Here is an 18,585-nt window from a genome sequence, read left to right as displayed (position 1 = left end):
GTTACCAAAGCATCAACAGTAGCTCCCATAGGAAGGAAGGAAAGAAAAAAAGAAAAACTATTTGATTATATCAGATACTGAAATAAGATAGTTACCAGAAAAAAGTTAAATATAAGATTGCCATATTATCCACCAACTCCACTTGTGTGTATGGATCCCTACAGAACTGAGAACACAATCTCAAACAAGTATTCATGTATCATCTTTCTAGTGGCACTATTCACAGCAGTCAAATGGTAGGAGCAACCCATGTGACTTTTGACAGATGAATGGATAAGCAAAATGTTGACCATTATTCAGCTTTAAAAAAGCAGGGTACACATGCTAAAGTATGAATGTACCTTAAATAAAATAAGCTTGCCATGAAAATATGAGTTTGAATATGATTCCACTTATAGTGGGTGCCAAGGACAGTCAAATTCAGGGTCAGAAAGGAGAAAGGTGGGTGCCAAGGCCTGGAAAAAGGGGGAGATAAAGAGTTATTGTTCATGGTTAAAGTTCCAGTTTTACAGAAAGAAAGAGCTCTGTAGATAGACAAAGAATGATGGCTGCACCATAAAGCAAATAACTTAATGCCCCTGAACTTCACATTTAAAACGATTAAAGCGGTAATTTTACGTCATGTATAGTTTATATCAAGCACTTGATGGCATGACAAACCATACTCCTCCACTTACAAGCTGTAAAACCTGGGATAGTGACTCAATTCTCTTGAGTCTCGGTTTCAACATGTGAAAAATGATAACATTTAGCTTATAAAGATTTTAAGAAGATTAACTATGGCAGTAACATTTGTCAATGTAAGTAAAATTCTGAGTATACCTAGCACTTAAATCTAAAGTAATGAGTAATAAAGCCATACTTCATTGCTTTTGTTTATTCCAATTGTTACTACCATTAATATTATTAGCTTTATTCAAAAGTTAATGTCAATTAAAAGTAACCAGTAGAAGGATGTGACGAGCTTTAAATTTCTGCTAATTTAATCCTTAAGCATAAATTTATGATTCTAGATGTGGGTAACTTCTAATTTTCTAAAACCTCTGATTCTCATTTACCCTAAGGTATGTTTGGATTATGGAGCAATCAGATTTGACTGTGTATGTGTATTTGACTTCCCATGTTTGGCGTGTTACAGAAAAACACCTTTCAATCACTTTTTTGACTCAACATCATGTTTTTCTATGAATTTTCCCAATTGCTGCCTCAACAGCTAGAATAGTTATGGAAAAACTAAGTTGAATGCATATTGCTCACAGATGAAATGTTTAAAGCTTTAAAAATATTGAACAGGAACAAAATAATGAGTTTAAAGCGATATTTATCACCATAACACTAATACCGCTGCTTACAATTGCATGTTTCATTTTGGTCAGATATATATTTCTCATATTATGCATTGGGATTTTTCACCATTTAATGGTTTATTAGTTTAAATAATTCAGGGAAAATTATTTTAGAATTTAAAAATTGAACTCTATAAAACAGTAATCATCTGAGGTAAAATACAAACTTAAAACTTAAAAGCAAACTATCACATTGGTTACCATATTAGAAATATTCTCATAGGCAAACAACAAAATCAATAACTCAAAAACATTCAATATGTCAAAAACAGGAAGTACTGCCTCTAATTCCTATTTTAAAGAGAGGCAAATGTACTTTTATTAAACAGTGCACTAGAAGGAGATATTTATCTGCAGTGATCTATTCCAGGGGGTCTGAAGTCATAAGCTTGTCCCCTAAACTCGCACTCCTGAAAGAACAACCTAGGCCTGGTGCACAGGGAATTTAGTAGACGGAAGAATCCAGTCTTTTCTACAGTGTAGGGATGAAATGAAGAACCTTCATCTTTATAGAAATGACCGAAAATGAATGGGCTATTTCAGGACCTCTAGTGTCTGTTGTGAACAAGACAAATAGATGCTAATGCTGAAAACATCATTAAGATCCTAAGAGCCCAAGTGTGAATAAATGAACAACACCCCTGTATTCCCTGAAAGAGAAGTGACACCACAAGAGAAATCAAAGTTCCTCGAGTTGCGCTGTGTAGTGGCACCCAGATTCATGAGGAGTCTCTGGCATAGGAGCACAGGTGAAGAACTTTTCCCAGTGTCACTTGCCATCCTGAGCCAGGACAGTAGTGGAAATGCACAAGACAAAGCGGAAGGTAACAAGACTCTTCCTTGGAAGTTTATAAATGTGTCAAAGACAATCAAAGGACGCTTGAAACAGAAGCAGGTGATACCAAAAGGTTGCATGCGCACTGATAAGAGAGGAGAAAACAAAAACCTTAGACTGAATTGCTGACATGCAAGAGTTTTGCAGGTTTCAGAAGCTCTTCCTATGCCTTGTCTTCAAATATATGCACATTCAAATCAGTCAAAGAAAGGGACTGATGAGAGCTTTCTGTGGCAGACACCTGCATCAAACAATGGCACTCATCTCTGAGGGATTTTAAACAGCTGTGCATAAACTTCAAAAGTAATTTGCAGCCAAATTAGTAAATGTCACCCTTCTTCCCACTAGACACAGCATTTTAAAAGGAGATAATGTGCCTGCAGTAAGCCTGCCATTTTACAAGTTACCAGAGACAAGTTAGAGAAAAGCACGGAGATGATGCTTGCCAAGGTTGGGGTATGGAGTTGGGTGAGAGCCCCAGGACCTCATGAGTAGATCTTGCCTATGAGACAGCCTAGCCAGGAAAGGGCCATGGCTTCTGGGGAAGCAAAGCCACGATCAACTGCGTGGAAACCCCCAGATTTCTTACTCTTTTCACCAGAGCCTAAAGCATCCTGATGCTTTAAAATTTACTGTCAAATGTTAAGGACAAGGAAGCGGAGCTCACATCTTGTAGGTGATTGATAAAACAGTTCCACAGGTTTGGCACAAACTCTCAAAGGGCACCTGCGGCTGGAAGGCCTTGGGTCTTGGGTCTAGATGGCTGTTTTCCCCTCTGCCTGGCAGAGCACAGTGCTTGTTCTTTCCACCTCACGCGCTGCCGCTTTAGCCATTACTGAATAATCTTTTATTAGCATCGTGTCCAGCCCACACAGTGGCAGGACAAGTCAGAGGACAAGGCAGCTCTGTGGCACTCTCCTTGCAGAAACGCCAGAACCTCCCTGCTCAGGCAGCCTAAGACCGCCCTGCCTGCCCCCCGCCCCTGTGGGGGATGCCCAAACCTTAAAGTTACTTCCAGGTTGACAATTGTGGCTATTAAAAATCCAATCAAATAAAGAGATTTTATTTGACATACGTTCCCCAACCTGGAAACAATTTCACTGAAGGTTACAGAACTGAATACCCAGACTTTTTTTTTTAACCTATCAGAATCTAACCTCACTATATTTCAAATCCTTTCAAAGAAATTCGGTTTGTGGAGAAAAGGGAGCATTGGTACCCCTGTGTCCTGCACAGGCAAATCCCCAGAAAACCGAGTGTCTTCTGTGGACAGGTTGCCAGCTCCAGAAAACACCTTTCCTTACAAGAATGAGAACACTTTCCCCCAGACAGACGAACTTTCCCCTCGTCCCTTCCCTCCTGCTCCATCAGTGCAGGTGAGAAGGAAACGAAGGATGGGGGGCACAGCCTCGCCAGTCAAGGTCCCTGCCAGCGAGCGAGAACCCCAGGGGCAGCCCCAAAGTTTGCTCTGGCTCCTGCTCTTTTTCGATTTCGTTCTCACCCACGGCAGCCCTCGCCCCTTCTGGGAGCCGCTCCGAGGGGCACCGGGCGGCCCTCCCGCGCAGGTCCCCGCAGCCCGCTCCCTCCCGGCCAGGCGCGAGGCGCAGGGGACGTACCCGGTGGCGCGGTGGCGGTCCGAGCGCGGCGCCGCAGCGGTTTGGTGGCACGGACTGGCGAGGGCCGGCGCGGCGGGGGCGCCCCGGGCGACTCGGCCAGGGGGCGCTCGTCACCCTCCCGGCGCGGCCGGCGGGGAGGCGCCCCGAGCCCAGCTCGCCGACGCGGGCTCTGCCGAGCACTCTGCGGCGCCCGCGGCTGCGCCCGGCCTCAGCTCGAGCCGCCCCCCGCCTCCATCCTCACGCCCCTCTGGCCTCTCGCCGCCCGGCTGCGACCTGGACCAGCGGCGTGCAGCAGACGGGGACGGGACACCCCCGGAGCGGGGCGATGCTTCGGGCTGCAGAGCCGAGGCGCCTCCGCCTCAGCCACATTCCGAGTCAGGAAAGGGGGAGAGACCACGTGTCGTCGCCTGTCAGCGACCTGAATGCAGAAGGCGACCTTCCAGGGGGAAGGGGTCAGGTCACTGGGTGGAAACAAAACTGGGTCTGCTTAGTCGATTTTACACTCCAACGGACTTAGAAATATTGTTCTTTAAAATGCCTACCCCAGAAATTTGGGCACGGTTCTGCCCTGAGGATAGTGGTTTCTAGACTCTGACTTACTATTTTGCTTTTCTGTAATTTACTCTTCGTTATTTTATACACATTTTTCAAAGTTAAAGTGTTTTAAACTTTACAGTCCTTAAAGCTGCACCATTTTGTTGTGGTGGTGCGTTTGTCATTTTCGAACTTCCTAATGCCTTGCTGGTAATACCAGTTAGTGATGGCTATAATGAGGATAGTTGGGGTGGTTTTTCCTATTTTTCACAGAATTAATTTTTCATCGAGGTTTGAAAATTAATTATCAATACTGTACAAAGTGATTTTCTTTCAATGATGATACAATTAAAGTATATTTGGTTGAAGCTGTTGTTTCTATAAATACTAAAACCAGATTAGTCTGAGAAATTAAGCAGTAATCCTTTCCACCCTTTTTTCTTCCTTCTTTTTAAAAAGAGATTTAAAATGTACAAAAGAGCCAAAGCTTGGATTAGCAGGCTTCAGCTCCTCGAGCTATGCAGTGTCATTTTAGAGGACCTCCCAGTTCTGTGAGTTCCAAATTTAATTTTCAAATGAAAAATCTCAGAAATTTTTGATTCCTTCGTTTATATGAATCTCAAAAAGCCATCATGCACACTTTCTAAGGATAAAGATATATACTCCATTAAAACTCCCATTTGTCAACACCTCAATGGCATAGGTGAGGATGCTATAATACATAGGCTGCACTTCTTGAAAGAATCTAGCCCAATGGTGTAAAGTGCTGGATCCCCACGACATCACTATAACCTGGCCGAGGTCATGCCATGACCATCGCTGCCACTGTCATCCTCAGCATGTAGGTCTTCTCCCTGATTCCTGTGCCAAAGATCTTTCACTGGAGCCTACTGTGTTGAGAAGAGATGGCAAGCTGACCATTGCTTCTGTGCCCAAGAGACAGTAAACTCTTTATTCTCCATTTCTGGTATTTCCACTGACACTTTGAGAAGGAAGTATAGGGACTTAAGGAAATCATGCAAGGGCTATTTAAAACTATGGTGACTATTTAGATAATATTGCCATAAGAGACACATATCCATTAAATCCCTTCAAAATATTTCCTTTTGCTTTGGCTATACTTATTCCATCATTTTTGACAATTATTGAAGCAGTTCTGGAATTTCTCTTCATAAGATGTTTGTGAAGTGTGATTTTAAAAAATACAGTGAATGCTATTAATTTATTGAATAGCCAGTAGCTTTAAAGTTTCAAGAGATGATAGTGCTGACCATATACTAAATGCTTATATAGCAAGCATTGTGATGAACACTGTTGGTGCACTACACATTTAATATTTATAAGTCTTATAAGGTAGATATCATTATCATCATCATCTCTTTTTTTTTTTTTTTTCTGTCTTTTTCATTTTTATCAGTACCAGGGATCGAACTCACGACTGCCTGCTTGCAAGGCAGGCGTTATGCCGCTGAGCTAAATCCCCATCCCCCATGTCTTTTAACAAATGAAAATAATGCAGTTTGGAAAGATCATGTATGTAGCTTGTCCAAGGCCTCACAATTAACAAAGTGCTAGAACCAAGATTCAATTCCAAGCAGTCTCAAGCAGTCCTCTCAAGTGCTGTAGAACAATACCCCCATTCTTACAATCTTGCCCATAGTTTTCAGCTTCTCACATTTTTGATCATCTGCTCTCTGAAGACCCATGCTACTTTACTATCCTATGACCATCTAGTCCTACAGCTGAAAACCCATTAATCTGAAGGATAGAAGTCTTAAAAACAATATTCATAATATGTTTTAAAAGGATACTATTTTTACCTTAGCATTTCATTTAAAACTAAAACTCCAAATCTTGTTTTGGCACAGGTTGGGTGGAGTGGGAACCTTTAAACTCTTTGGCTCCAGCAGACTAATCTCCTTTCACAGACTACCAAGTATTTCTGTTTTCTGACAGATTGTCTCTTACCGTTTTAGGCACATGGCTGCTGCTTAGAAGTTCTCCACACCTTTGTTTCCTGGAAGAGGAAATGGCATTTCCGGGAGAGGATGATATGTGGGTGATGAGGTTCTACTCATAGCGTTAAAAACATCTTAACTTTCAGTTGTGCACTTCTTTTCCCTCCTTCGGTGTCTGCCTAAGGTTTCCTGGAATCCTGCTGACTAGAGACTATGGAGCAACTTCTTTGTTCAGTTCACTTCGGCTGGGAAATACCTGATTCCTGCCTGGGATCCAGTGGATCGCCTGAGAGCTAAGAAATAAGCAATTTCCATGCATCTTGTCATTCAAGCTATTGTAAGCCATTTTGCTCCAGTTTGGAATTTGGAAGAGAGCCTGAGACATCATTTTGCTTTTTCTTTGGACCTAGCTGGTGATTGTGCTCTATCTCCCAGGGAAACCACCTGTTGCAGCTTTCTGTGGGATTAACCTGTGAAGGATTTAGGATGGAGGGTACATAGGAAATGTTGTTGTTTGAGCCTCAGTTTGGGAAAGGATGGTATTTGGGGAAGAAGTAGGAGATGAGAAACAGATGATTTGAATGCACTCTTATGTAACGAGGACATTTTTGTCTTTGCAGAATTCACACATGGAGGCAAACAGTTTGGACTGTTTTAAGAGGAATTTGCCTTGCTGGCTGTGCATTTCTTCCAAAGCCTGGCAGAGATCACTTCTGAAGTGACCCTGAGTCCTTTGAAGAATCAGTGTGGAACTGAAGGACCGTGATCTACCTTCACCAAGTAACACGCCGTCTAGTGCAAATGTACTCAGAAAATGTCAACGTTATTCTAGGAGCTTTGGATTATGCTGACAGAGACAACAACAAAAATAAGCATTTTAAAGTCACAGCTTGGACAAGGGAAAGGGAGGTGGCTGTTTTTTCCCTTTAACCTAACCTTAGTGTTTCAAGTGAAAATTGTTATTGCCAAAAGAGAGATTTAGAGCTAGAAGCAAAAATTTTCCTTCCTGTCGGGGAGTAAGTAAACCTCTATTGCTACTGATAGTAAGACAGATATCAATGCTTGTAAACCACGAAGGAAAACAGTGAAAGGAGAACGTGATTCTTAACCTGAGGTAAAAAGGAACATGCTCATAATCTCATGATTTGAAATATTTGGTACATATGCTTAGTAATTTTAAACTTCTTTATAATCTTAGACAAGACAAAGGAGGTAGGTATTATATATTCACTTAAAGACACATTGTGATGATGATGATGAAGAATAAATATTCACTAGTTTTTATTGTGCTTTACATGTGCCAGCACAGGCTGAAGTACTTTATTTTATATGCTTCATTTGATTCTTGCAACACATCCATTGAGAAAAGTAGTATCTTTTTCATTTCATAGCTGAGCTGTAAAGATGACTCCCCACATTCATTTAACAAATGAGTTCTAGGATGTGGGTTATGCCTCAATCAATCGATCCTGAGTTCATGATTTTTGCATCATACAGAGTCAAACTTGAAATAATGAAAGGATTGTGTACGTTAATAGGCCTCCTGAGTAATAATATATACTGAAAACAAAGAAATGCCTATGTATATGTAGGGCCAATGTGTAAATTATGGTGTGTCACAATGTTCACTTAATAAAAACTGCAGAAAAAGAAAAAAACTATAATCCTCAATGATGAAGAACACTTGGAATAGATTGTTTTCCTGCATATCAATTATCATTAATTATAAAAAGATGAAATTGAGCATGAAAGTTTTCCTTTTGTTTTATATTTTTAAGGTAAAGTAATTTTAAAAATACAGCAATATCAGCATTATCATTTCATTTTATAATCTTGTAGGCATTTATATCACCACAATAGAGACTTTAATTGTAACATAAGTATATCAAATGATAAATGGTTATATTTTCAATTCTTCAGTATTGCTTTCACATAGCCGTAAGTTAAACCATTCTAGGTGTGTTTCTAAATTCTAAGGGTAGAATCAATAGGAAACTATGGCCCAGATTTTTATTTGTTTGTTTTATTGTAGTAAGGATTGAACCTGTAGTATTCTCAGTGAGCTGCATTCTCATTCTTTTGTACCTTTTAAAATTTTGAAACAGGATCTCACTAAATCACTGAGTTGCCTAGGTGGGGCTTGAATTGCCTAGAAGGGGCTTAAACTTGTGATCCTCCTGCCTCAACCTCCCAGAGTACAGATATTACAAGCATGCACCACCATACCTAGCCCAATCCAGGATTTTATTTTATTGTAGTTTATGGAGAATAAAACAAAACAAAACAGAGCAGAACAAAGCCAATCCAAACAAAACAATGCAATCAACACAGGATTTCAAAACAAGACTAAAGGAAATCAACAATGGCCACTATAATGTCTCTTGTTTCCTTTGAAATAGTTAGCCATATCGTCACACATAATGAATTCAAACAAAATAAGATATTATAAAACTGTTCAAAACAAAAGAATGAAAGCATTACAGGCCTTCAAAACCAGACAATAGGAAAATTAACAATGGCTGCCATAATGTCTCTTGTTCTCTTCAAAATAGCTGTCCATACCTTCACATATGCAATCCAGTATTTTAAAGAATCCACAGACATGGTTCTTCTGGGTTCCAGAACCTACGGTCACATAACAGACCTTGTAAGGATGGCCTAAGTAGACATAAAATTTTGCCTGAAACTAAAGAGATGAACTAAACAATCTACTTTTTAGTTTAGACTAAATAAAGAGGTACTTTTAATTATTTTGTTCAACTTGGGCAGAAGCGACACAAAAACTTGAAAGAATACTTTCTGTGTGAAATCTTTCCCAGAAAGATTACTATATCTCAGAAAAAAATCTTGCATGTTTATAAGTTTGATTATTACAGTTTTACTATTTTTTGACAGAGAACATTTGCACTAGGATTTGAAAATCTTCTTGTGAAGTCAGATTACTTGAGGGTAGAATTCCTTATCCTTCAATTTCTTTTTTGCAAAGGCAAATAGTATACATCTCTCTTCTGTTCCTACCACACTTTCTAGCATACACTATATAGGACAGGGTTTTACTTAGTTGTTAGTACACAGACATGCACGCACACACACAAGATTTTGAGTTTTACAAATAGTATATTGAACAATATAGGCCGATTGTATCAGGTTTTTTCTACAAAATTCTGAGAATAAATTTCAGGGATGGGGAAGGTACTACAATTTATTTCCAGTGGTGCTCACTGGTAATTCAATATATTCACAACTATAAAAAAATTCAAATGAAATCATATGCCAATGGCACAAGGAAAGCACTGACATCATCACCCTACTTTTTGTGTACAGTTTTCTGACTATTCCGTGCCTCAATCTTTCACTTTAAACAAAAATTTTTTGTGAAAGAAAAATGTAAGGAGGATTTCCTTAGTGGCCACAATAGGAGCATGAGACCAAACCGACTATTTCACTGTTGTTTAAGTCACTCAGATGTGTTGTACTTATGACCACAGTTTATTCCCCCAAAACAAGCATTTCACCTTCAAAATGTTTGATCTTGGTCTTAAATCTCAGGACCGGTTCTTTGAGTTGGCCGATATGGTTTAAGTAGACACAAGCTGATGTTTTCCTTACTTTCATTTTTTTTCTCCTCCTCCTCCTCCTCCTCTTCTTCCTTCTTCTTCTTTTGTCTGCCTGTCACTAAGCAGAGATGGCAAACCAACAAAGAAAAGCTCTAAGTTTGGGATTCAGCCTATTACTCAGAGACCAGATTTTTCATCTTCTTTTTATTCATTAAAAAACAAAGACAAAACATATACACTATTGATAAGCACACAAATAAAATATACTATTGTAAAGAAAAATTTAAAGTTTAAGTGATCATATCAAATAATTTGTATTTTTACATTTATGCAGCATTAAAAATAATGAAAAACTAAGGAGCTAATCCTCATATATCACATGAAAATTTGAGGATCAAAGATATTTGAAATCAGAAAGATTTTTTTCTTAATTGGCTACAAATATCATGTACTACTTCACAGTCTCCTTCTTCCACTATTTATTTTAAAGTTAATAAGGGTTGTTCATATTCTATCCTAGCAATTTCATTGGGAAGATGGAAGTAATTTGATCTCTATAAGTTTCAAAAAAGGAATGAGGTTCTTTTAATCAATAACTGCTATTTATACAATGTTTATACTGTTTTTACTGTAGTATTTTACACATATAATCTTATTCAATCCTTATAAAAACCTGCAATATAGGTGTTGTTCCACTTTACAGATGAGAACAGTGAAGTTCAGAGAGGTTGGGTTACTGATTCAAATTCACAAAGTAGGTAAGTGAATGGCAAAACCAGGATCAAAACCTGGGTGGAATTTAGTTGTCCAGGGTGAGTGTGTCTAGAGAATTCTGGCCCCAATTGGAGGCCACAAACTGGGGTTATTTCCACATACATATTTTGAAATATAATGTCTGTTCTTTTTCTTACTGTAAAAGTTATGCATTCACACATATACATTCAAAACTAGAAACGAGAGAAAAACAAAAACAAAAAATTACACAACTCAAAGATAGTTAAATTTTTGGAGTATTACTTCACATATATATTTTTTTTATCTATGCACAATGTTTAGAGTTGTTTTGTTTTAAAAAAATAACCTTTACTGGTTGTTGGATAATACAGTAATAACTATCACTGTAAAAGTTTTGGAAAAAATATAAGAAATCTCAAATCTCTGATACTCTCAAAATATGAAGATAACTGCTACAGCTTGGCATTTTATTCAGTTCTTGGCTTAGACCACATAATTTGAGACTAAAGCTAAAATTATCTACATCATACAGTATATGGTTTAGCTTGAAATATCACATTAAAAATTATTTGTTTGGACTTTACTTGATTTTTGATTTTTTCTTGAAATTATAAGTATGGTTTTCAGGTGGATGATTATAATCCTCTGGTTGCTCTGAATGTGACTCTCTGCTTGCTTTTTACTGAGAGATAAAAATTACTCCCCTTCCCCACCAAATACTTCAAAGAATGACTATTTAAGTCTGCCATTATAACTCCATAGAATGATTTTAATTTTTTTTTTAACTGAAACTTATTTGAAGCAGTTCTCACTATACAAAAGGAAAACACAGACTCTTCATTTACTAATTGGTTCCTGTACTTTTAACTAGAAAAGAAAAAAAAAAGAGGATTTTGGTCAAGACTAAAGCAACTGAGTCTGAACTACCAGGGTAACCAAATAAGTTTAGGTGTTAGATGAATTTGAAAAGGCTGCAGAAATAGGGATTAAATTTTAATCACATTAAAATAATTTTTCCCCAAGCAAAAGGCAAGAGACCATTCTGTACCCTGAAGACCTTGAAGTTATGTGGTATACTGCTAAGAGAACTTAAAAATTTAAGAACTCTTTGTGAATAAAACTCAGCAAGGTACACCAATAGCTAGCTACTACAACTGTTACAGAGCTTCCATTTTTCCCAGAAACATAGTAAGAGATTGATCCAAAAAGATCAAATAATAAATGACCTGAAAATCTTTAAGTCTAAATTCTTGAGTTTATGGTCATTTCCATGTTCCTTAGAGTTGTAAAAAAAAGAGTTTAAAAAAAAAAAAAACCTTCTCTTTCTTTATTTCCTCAAACCTCTTTGGCAGAATTGTATGTTCTCTTCTTCTTGAATTGCATTTAGATAGAATGCAGATCTGCATGGTTCTGAACTTAAATTCTTCCTTTTCTTAGTTCTGAGAGAAAATTCCAAAAATTCCATGCTGTGCTTTGTAATTCCGTGGACATAGTGGATCCATTATGTACAGAATGGGAAGGGCGTGGAGAAAGTGGAATTCTCATGCAAATTAACAGAGCTTTGGAAAATTGTTTCACAATATCTGCTAAAGCTGAAAATAAGGATAATCAGTGAATCAGGCATATCATGGGTACACCAGCCACAGAAATGTGTGCATGCGCACTAAAAATATGCATGATATGTTCATTGTATGTAGCACTGTTCACCATCACTCAAAACTAGAAATAACCCAAGCACATAATAAAATTGTTGTATTTCAATCATCCGAACCATGTTGTAATGAGCATTTGCAAACTACTGCCACATACTGCAGCCTGAACAAATGTTGCAAATGCAGTGTTGAGCAAAAGAAGCTGGGGCTGAAAGAATATATACTATATGATTTTGTTTCTGAGAGGTTCAAAAGCATGTAAAGTTAGTTAAAAGCATGGAAGTCAGGAGAGTAGCTATTACATTACCCGAGGTGAGTACTAGAAAGGGCCTTAGGATGGTTCTTTGATTGAGTTGGGGGATAGTTACGAAAGCATGTCCACTTTCTAGCAGTTCACTTAGCTGTCCACTGGTGGTTTGCATGCTACATGTGTCACTCCCAACAAAAATATTTGAAAACGGACAATTATATTATTGTATTTATGGAGTCTTTTCTGTGCAGTCGGAAGAGGATTTGTTTTCCAGGTAATACGAAGTTCACTAGGAGCTCAATGAGGGAGATTAGGTGGCTAATGATAGGATCACTTCCAAAAGATGTGAAGTATAAAACAAGAGGTCTTTATTCTGAGAACCGACACCCCCCCCCCTCACCGCTGGAGTCCCGCTTTCTCTCTGGCAGACATGTGGCATGGGGGGGGTATATAAGTAGCCTAAGCTTAGGGTAGTGCCCTAGGGCCATTAGAGATGCACAGGTATCTCATTGGCACATGTTTGGCGCCAGGGGCAGATTCCTAAGGGTAGGGGGAGATAGAGTCACAGGTAAATCCCTGGGGGCGGGGGAGGTTCGGGTTGAGGCTTTCCTGGCTAGTGCCCGGCCTGGGCCAAAACCCTTTCAGCTAATATGTAAATTTTTCCTTTCTTTGCTATTTACAGGGTCAAAGCTTAGTGACAGTTGGCCTTAAACAGTCATTGGTATTTTTTCAATCCTTCTTCCAATTTGATAAGTGAGAGAGTTAGATAAAATGTTGCTTCCAGCTGTTCTGCACTCACTGCTATTGTTCTAGGCTCCTCTCTTTCTCTCTCTCCCCTACCCCATCCCTTGCCCCCATCAGTGCTTGTGTTAGTCTTTTCTCTGTGTCTCCCCTGGTTTCTCAGCTTGCTGCCTCACACAGAGCAAATAGTAATAATAAACTGATTCTACAGAGACAAAAGCTTGGTAAAGTTTGAATTCTGCTTTGTAGTCAGTGGATAGATGTCTCAAAGATTGAAAACGTAGTCTATCTTTACGTGGGCAAAAGGCAGTTTATACCAATTTTTAAATGAAATCTAACAACAAAAGTGCATAGAGAGTATATGGCAACAGCGATGATTTGCTCAATATTACTCTTTAAAGGTAGCAGAGCAATGAGACCAAATCTCACCAAGTACAGTGGAGCCTCCATGCATTAAGCTTCATGATTCTGGCCACAAACCAAATTGGATGAGAACCAAATCAAATTCAATGGTTAGGTTCAACATTAACCTTATAGAGAAATTTGATTCAGTTCTTGTCCAATTCAGTGACCAGAATAATGGTTCATGAACTGAGATACCACTGAAATGCTATAAAGTATAAAGGAAGTTTAAAAAGTGTCCGCAGAAAATTTTAATTTGAGGTAAATAAAAGGTTTAGTCCTTGCACTGGTAAGGATTACTTACAAAGAAGAATTGAATGGCAAGGATTTGTCAGATTTTCCTCAGTTTTAACTCACTTGTATTTAGTTGTACAGTACTTTTTAGTGCAATTTAGTTCAAGACACAGAAGATGTTGACAAACTGCAGAAAAATAAGCCTATCTAAAATTAGCTTGACTTAATATTATTTGGAGCATTGTCATTTTACTTTCTTATTGTTTTTCTTATTGTTTTCTTATGGTTTTATTTGTTTATTAAAGAAAGTATTGGTGGCTTAGTCTCTGGAATGATTGGAATAGTCTGATCTGAGTCAGACCTTCTATGGTAGACAAGAGATCAGACTTTTATAGGGTTTTTGCTTTGTTGCTGGCTAGCCAGACAAAACCATATCTCTGAAACAACAACATTCAGAAAGAAGAATCTTTCAAGAAGCAACCACCTGAGCATCCTCCAGTAGCCAGCTCTGTGCCCAGAGCAGAGAGAAACATCAAATCAGAGAGTGAAGTAACAGAAAAAGGTTCCATGTGGCCAGCATGGAGGCCAGCTGTGTCTCTGGCATCTACCTGTGTGTGTTGAGATCTGTGTGTTCTATGATAGTGGGTTGGCCATCATTTTACATTCTGGTCCTGGACATATAGGTGATGTTGCTGAGAAGATCAGAAACTTGGAGGTGGAATTTTCGATCTATGCTTTTAGGAAACTGTAAAGTGATTCAACCTAGAAGAAAGATCATTACTTTCTTCATCACCTTGAAGAACAACACATCCTCAAAATGGCATTTGTTGTGGCACTCACCTGATAGGGTTCACTGTGTGAACAACACTCTGCTTCTATTCGTCTACCTCATGAGTGAGAATTAGTTTAAATAAAATAGGTAGAAATTAAGTAAGTGCTTAATACTACCCTGCCCTTCCTCTTTCTCCTGACACTCCCTGCTTTATTAAGAGTGAAGGTAGTGTGTGGAGGAAAGTTCATGGATTTCAGAGCCCTAGAACTCCAAATCTGGCATTCTGGTCATCTCTGGGTTCTATTACCTGCAGGATATGTGGACTTCAGAAGTCACATCATTTTCTGGGCCTCAGTTTCTCAGTTGCAAAACAAAGTAAGGGACTGGATAATGTTCCTGTCCATTGGAAAAAAAATCCGTAAACTCTGAAATAACTAACCTGTATTGTATTCTATTTTCAAATTACTCATGAATGATTGGGTAGGCAAAAATTACACATTGAACTTATTAAAATTGATTGCTATAGAAGAAACAGTAAGATTTTTGCATTTCCAGACGGGTATCTAGTATTTTCAAGTCTTCCATTTCATTACTCACCTTAATGTTTTCACTAAAACACATGTGGTTTTCAAACACAGGAAAGAAAACATGGTAACTTGTGGTTATAATTTCCACTAGAGAATAGAAAAAGCATAGCTCAGAAAGAGTGCTTGTGGGGAGTTCCTTTCTGCTTTAATCATAAAAACCCATGTGAGAAAAGTTTTCTCTTGAGAAGAACGTTGTTAATTGCTACAGTTTTCAAAAGTTGTTGGAGAATAGGGCCTTATGACTTCTGGTGTTGCAACTGTAATGGAGTTGAGGTTGAATACCCTTGAAGGCTTCAAAAACTGACTTTCTGTTCAGTCCTCCAATATGTCTCCAAGCAGTAACTCTTTTTTTCTTTCAATTCAAATTAGGGAAAATGGGGGTGGTATGGAGGGGCAGCATCTTTCTAGGTGACATTTCCCACTTTCTACAGAGTGCTCAGAATGTCTCACTGGGTTCCACTTTGAAGCAAAGTTTGCCTTCACAGGTATTTTCAACTACTGATTCTGCCTTCCACCATGACTCACGGAGTTCACTCTTCATCTGAAATTAGTTAATTCTTCAAAAAATATTCACAGAGCAGTAAGTTTTTGATGTGACCATGCATCTGTACTTCAGAGTTCATCATAAAGAATTTCAAAACACAAACAAAAACATCTCAAGGATTTTCTAAAATATAATCACCAAAACTGGTAAGTTACATGAAATAAGTTTTATGCAAATTCTTTTTTCACAAGATGCTATTATTTAACTTTGGAAATACTCCTCAGATAGGTTATCTACCAGTGGGAACAAAAACAGTCAGGCATTGATTGGTTCAGGAAGCCGTCTGCTCAGCCCCCAAGAGAAAATTGTGTCTATGGTGTCACAAATACACGGTGGTTTAATTTTTTCTTCCAGTTGCACTACTGGTCACAATCAGATAAGAATATAATGAGTGAAGCTTTTTAGTGTATCAAGCGGCAGAGAAGTCAGTGATGCTCACATATGGGCGCAGTTTCCGAGGAATCAGCAGCAGCCCGTGTAGAACAAGAAAGTAGGAGTGAGCCTTCTGCCTCTCACAGACTCTTATCTGCAGTGAGCAAGATCTTATCAGTGAGAATGTGTTTATACCAAGCCAGCTGGGTAGGGTAACGTATGCATTTCTCCCAATACAGAATGGGACTAGGGCCAATTCCTTGGTCTACTGCAGTCTATTTTCTGCATAACAGACAGAATGATTCTGTTCAAGCAGGGCTAGACCTAAACTCTTTGAAGAATAGGTTCAGTTCTCCAGGGCTCCCTTCTCCCTACCACCTGCCCCAGGCTCCACTCCCCAGATCTGTAACTAACTTGTCTTTCTCACTCAGCTCCAGACATGTTAGCCTCCTTCTTTCCTATTTCTCAGCAGACCCAGCAAGCTCCAGCTCAGGGCATTTGCCCAAGACCTCCTCTAGATATTGTCTGCACATCAATTTCTCAGCAAGCCTACAAACCTGGAGAATGGCTGTGATGGTGCTTCTACAAAATCCTACTGGAAATAACTGGCCTAGGAAGAACTTCCATTAACATGACACTGATTAAAAGAAGTTGAGCACAGTTCTATTTGTATGAAATACTAGATCAGTAAAGCTAATTTAGGGTGATAGAAATGAGTGTCTTTCTGGGGTGGGAGTCTAGGAAGATGGAAATGACTGCATAAGGATGCTAGAGACTTTTATGGTAAGATGAAAGTGTTCTACATGATATACATTTGCCATGTCCTGTGCAGTCTTCAGTGTTCCCAGGGTAAGGATGATGAGAGGATGGAGGATAAAGGATAAGAGTAGGAATACTGAAAACTGAGGCTGTAGGATCCTTCCTTCTTGATGGCAAGTAAGGAAAGAGGAGGAGGAGGAGGAGGAGGAGGAGGAGGAGGAGGAGGAGGAGGAGGAGGAGGAGGAGGAGGAAAAGGAGAGGTTCCAGTGACTGCAGCGCACTTATTTATACCTTTGGGAGGCTGCGTATCACTTGAAACCTGTCTGCCTAATGACTTATTCATGCGGTTTATCTCAGGCACCCAGTGTTCTTGAGACTAGAACAGCTTATTCATGTGACTTGCCTCAGGTGCTCTGTGTTCTTGGGGCTGACCTTGCTCCAGCCCCGCATGTGATTGATCTCCAGCTTCAGCCACTCCCCACATTTATTTACTTTTTGATCAACAAAAATTGTATGTATCACTTATGGTGTACAACATGATGCTTTGAATATGTATACATCATGGAATGACTAAATCAAACTAATTAACATATGCATTATTTCATATATTTATCATTTATTTGTGATGGGACCACTTAAAATCTACTCTTTTAGCAATTTTCAGCAATACAGTACGTTGTTAGTAACTGGAGTCACCATATTGCACACTAGATCTCTTGAATTTATCACTCTGTTTAACTCAAATTTTGCATCCGTTGACTAACATTTCCATACCTCCTCCCAGTAGTAGTCTGAATCTTGATTGGAGTGGTGGCTGTATAGTGCAAATTTGGCAAACATCACTGACTTGTGCAATTAAAATGTGTGAATTCTATGGTAGATAAATTATTCTTTAACACAAGACATGAAAATAATAAAATTAATGAAATAATATAAATCTTAAATAGAAGGGAAGATGGGAGAATCATACTTTAGGAGGTTAATTCAAGTTTTCTCTTTGTTGTGTTAAGAACACGAGACCTGTCCACCTATGAAATTTTAAGCACGATAGGTACAAAGCTACACAACAGGCCTCTAAAACTAGTTATCTTCATAACTGAATCTTTTCTTCCATTGAATAATGACACCCCACTCCCCTTCCCCCCACCCCCTGGAAACTACTTTTCTACTCTTTTCCTGTAAGTTTGATTATTTTTGATACCTCAGATAAGCAGAACCGTGCAGTACTTAACTCCCATGACTGGTCTATTTTACTTAACAAAATGTTCTCCAGGTTAATCTGTGTTGTTGCATGTGGAAAAATTTCTTTATCTTTTAAGGCTGAATAATACAGCATTGCATGTATAGATCATACTTGCTTTATTAGAAAAGGACATACAGAAATTTACAGTTCGATCTTATAGTGATCTGAGTTAATGTAAATCATCTCAATAACCAAGTAGAAGAGAAAAATTATCTTCATTTTAAGAGATCCAGAAAAACAATTTATATAATGACATCCATCTGAATAAAACAGTGTAATTATATAACTCTACTTCTTTAATCTGATAGAGTATTTTTAAAAATAAGAGTTATCCTTTTTTTTGTACCGCAGATCGAACTCACGACCTAGTGCTTTCCAGACAAGTGCTTATGCTGCTGAGATAAATCCCCAGCAAGAATTATCATTGTTAATGAGGAAGTATTGAACA

The 18,585-nt window shown here is 38.6% G+C and overlaps 1 protein-coding gene and 1 long non-coding RNA gene across 2 annotated transcripts in view; one reads left to right on the top strand and one right to left on the bottom strand.

Moving 5' to 3' along the window:
- Prkcq (protein kinase C theta) overlaps window positions 1–3,931 on the bottom strand; it is a 111,923-nt gene extending 107,992 nt beyond the window's left edge. The window contains exon 1 of the mRNA XM_003473418.5: window positions 3,798–3,931. The gene's annotated coding sequence lies outside the window, so the exon portion shown is untranslated. The remainder of the gene's footprint in view (window positions 1–3,797) is intronic.
- A 1,607-nt stretch (window positions 3,932–5,538) lies between these two features.
- On the top strand, window positions 5,539–7,947 carry LOC134478554 (uncharacterized). Its single transcript, XR_010051262.1, has 2 exons — window positions 5,539–6,626; window positions 6,910–7,947. It is a non-coding gene; the product is annotated as an uncharacterized LOC134478554 (long non-coding RNA).
- Window positions 7,948–18,585: the final 10,638 nt, after the last annotated feature.

This window comes from Cavia porcellus, unplaced genomic scaffold (assembly GCF_034190915.1).
Source record: "Cavia porcellus strain 051 isolate PalLab524CR breed Dunkin Hartley unplaced genomic scaffold, mCavPor4.1 scaffold_13, whole genome shotgun sequence".
NCBI lineage: Eukaryota > Metazoa > Chordata > Mammalia > Rodentia > Caviidae > Cavia > Cavia porcellus.
Note: the sequence above shows the minus strand (reverse complement) of the source record. Positions and strands in the feature narration are given on the sequence as shown.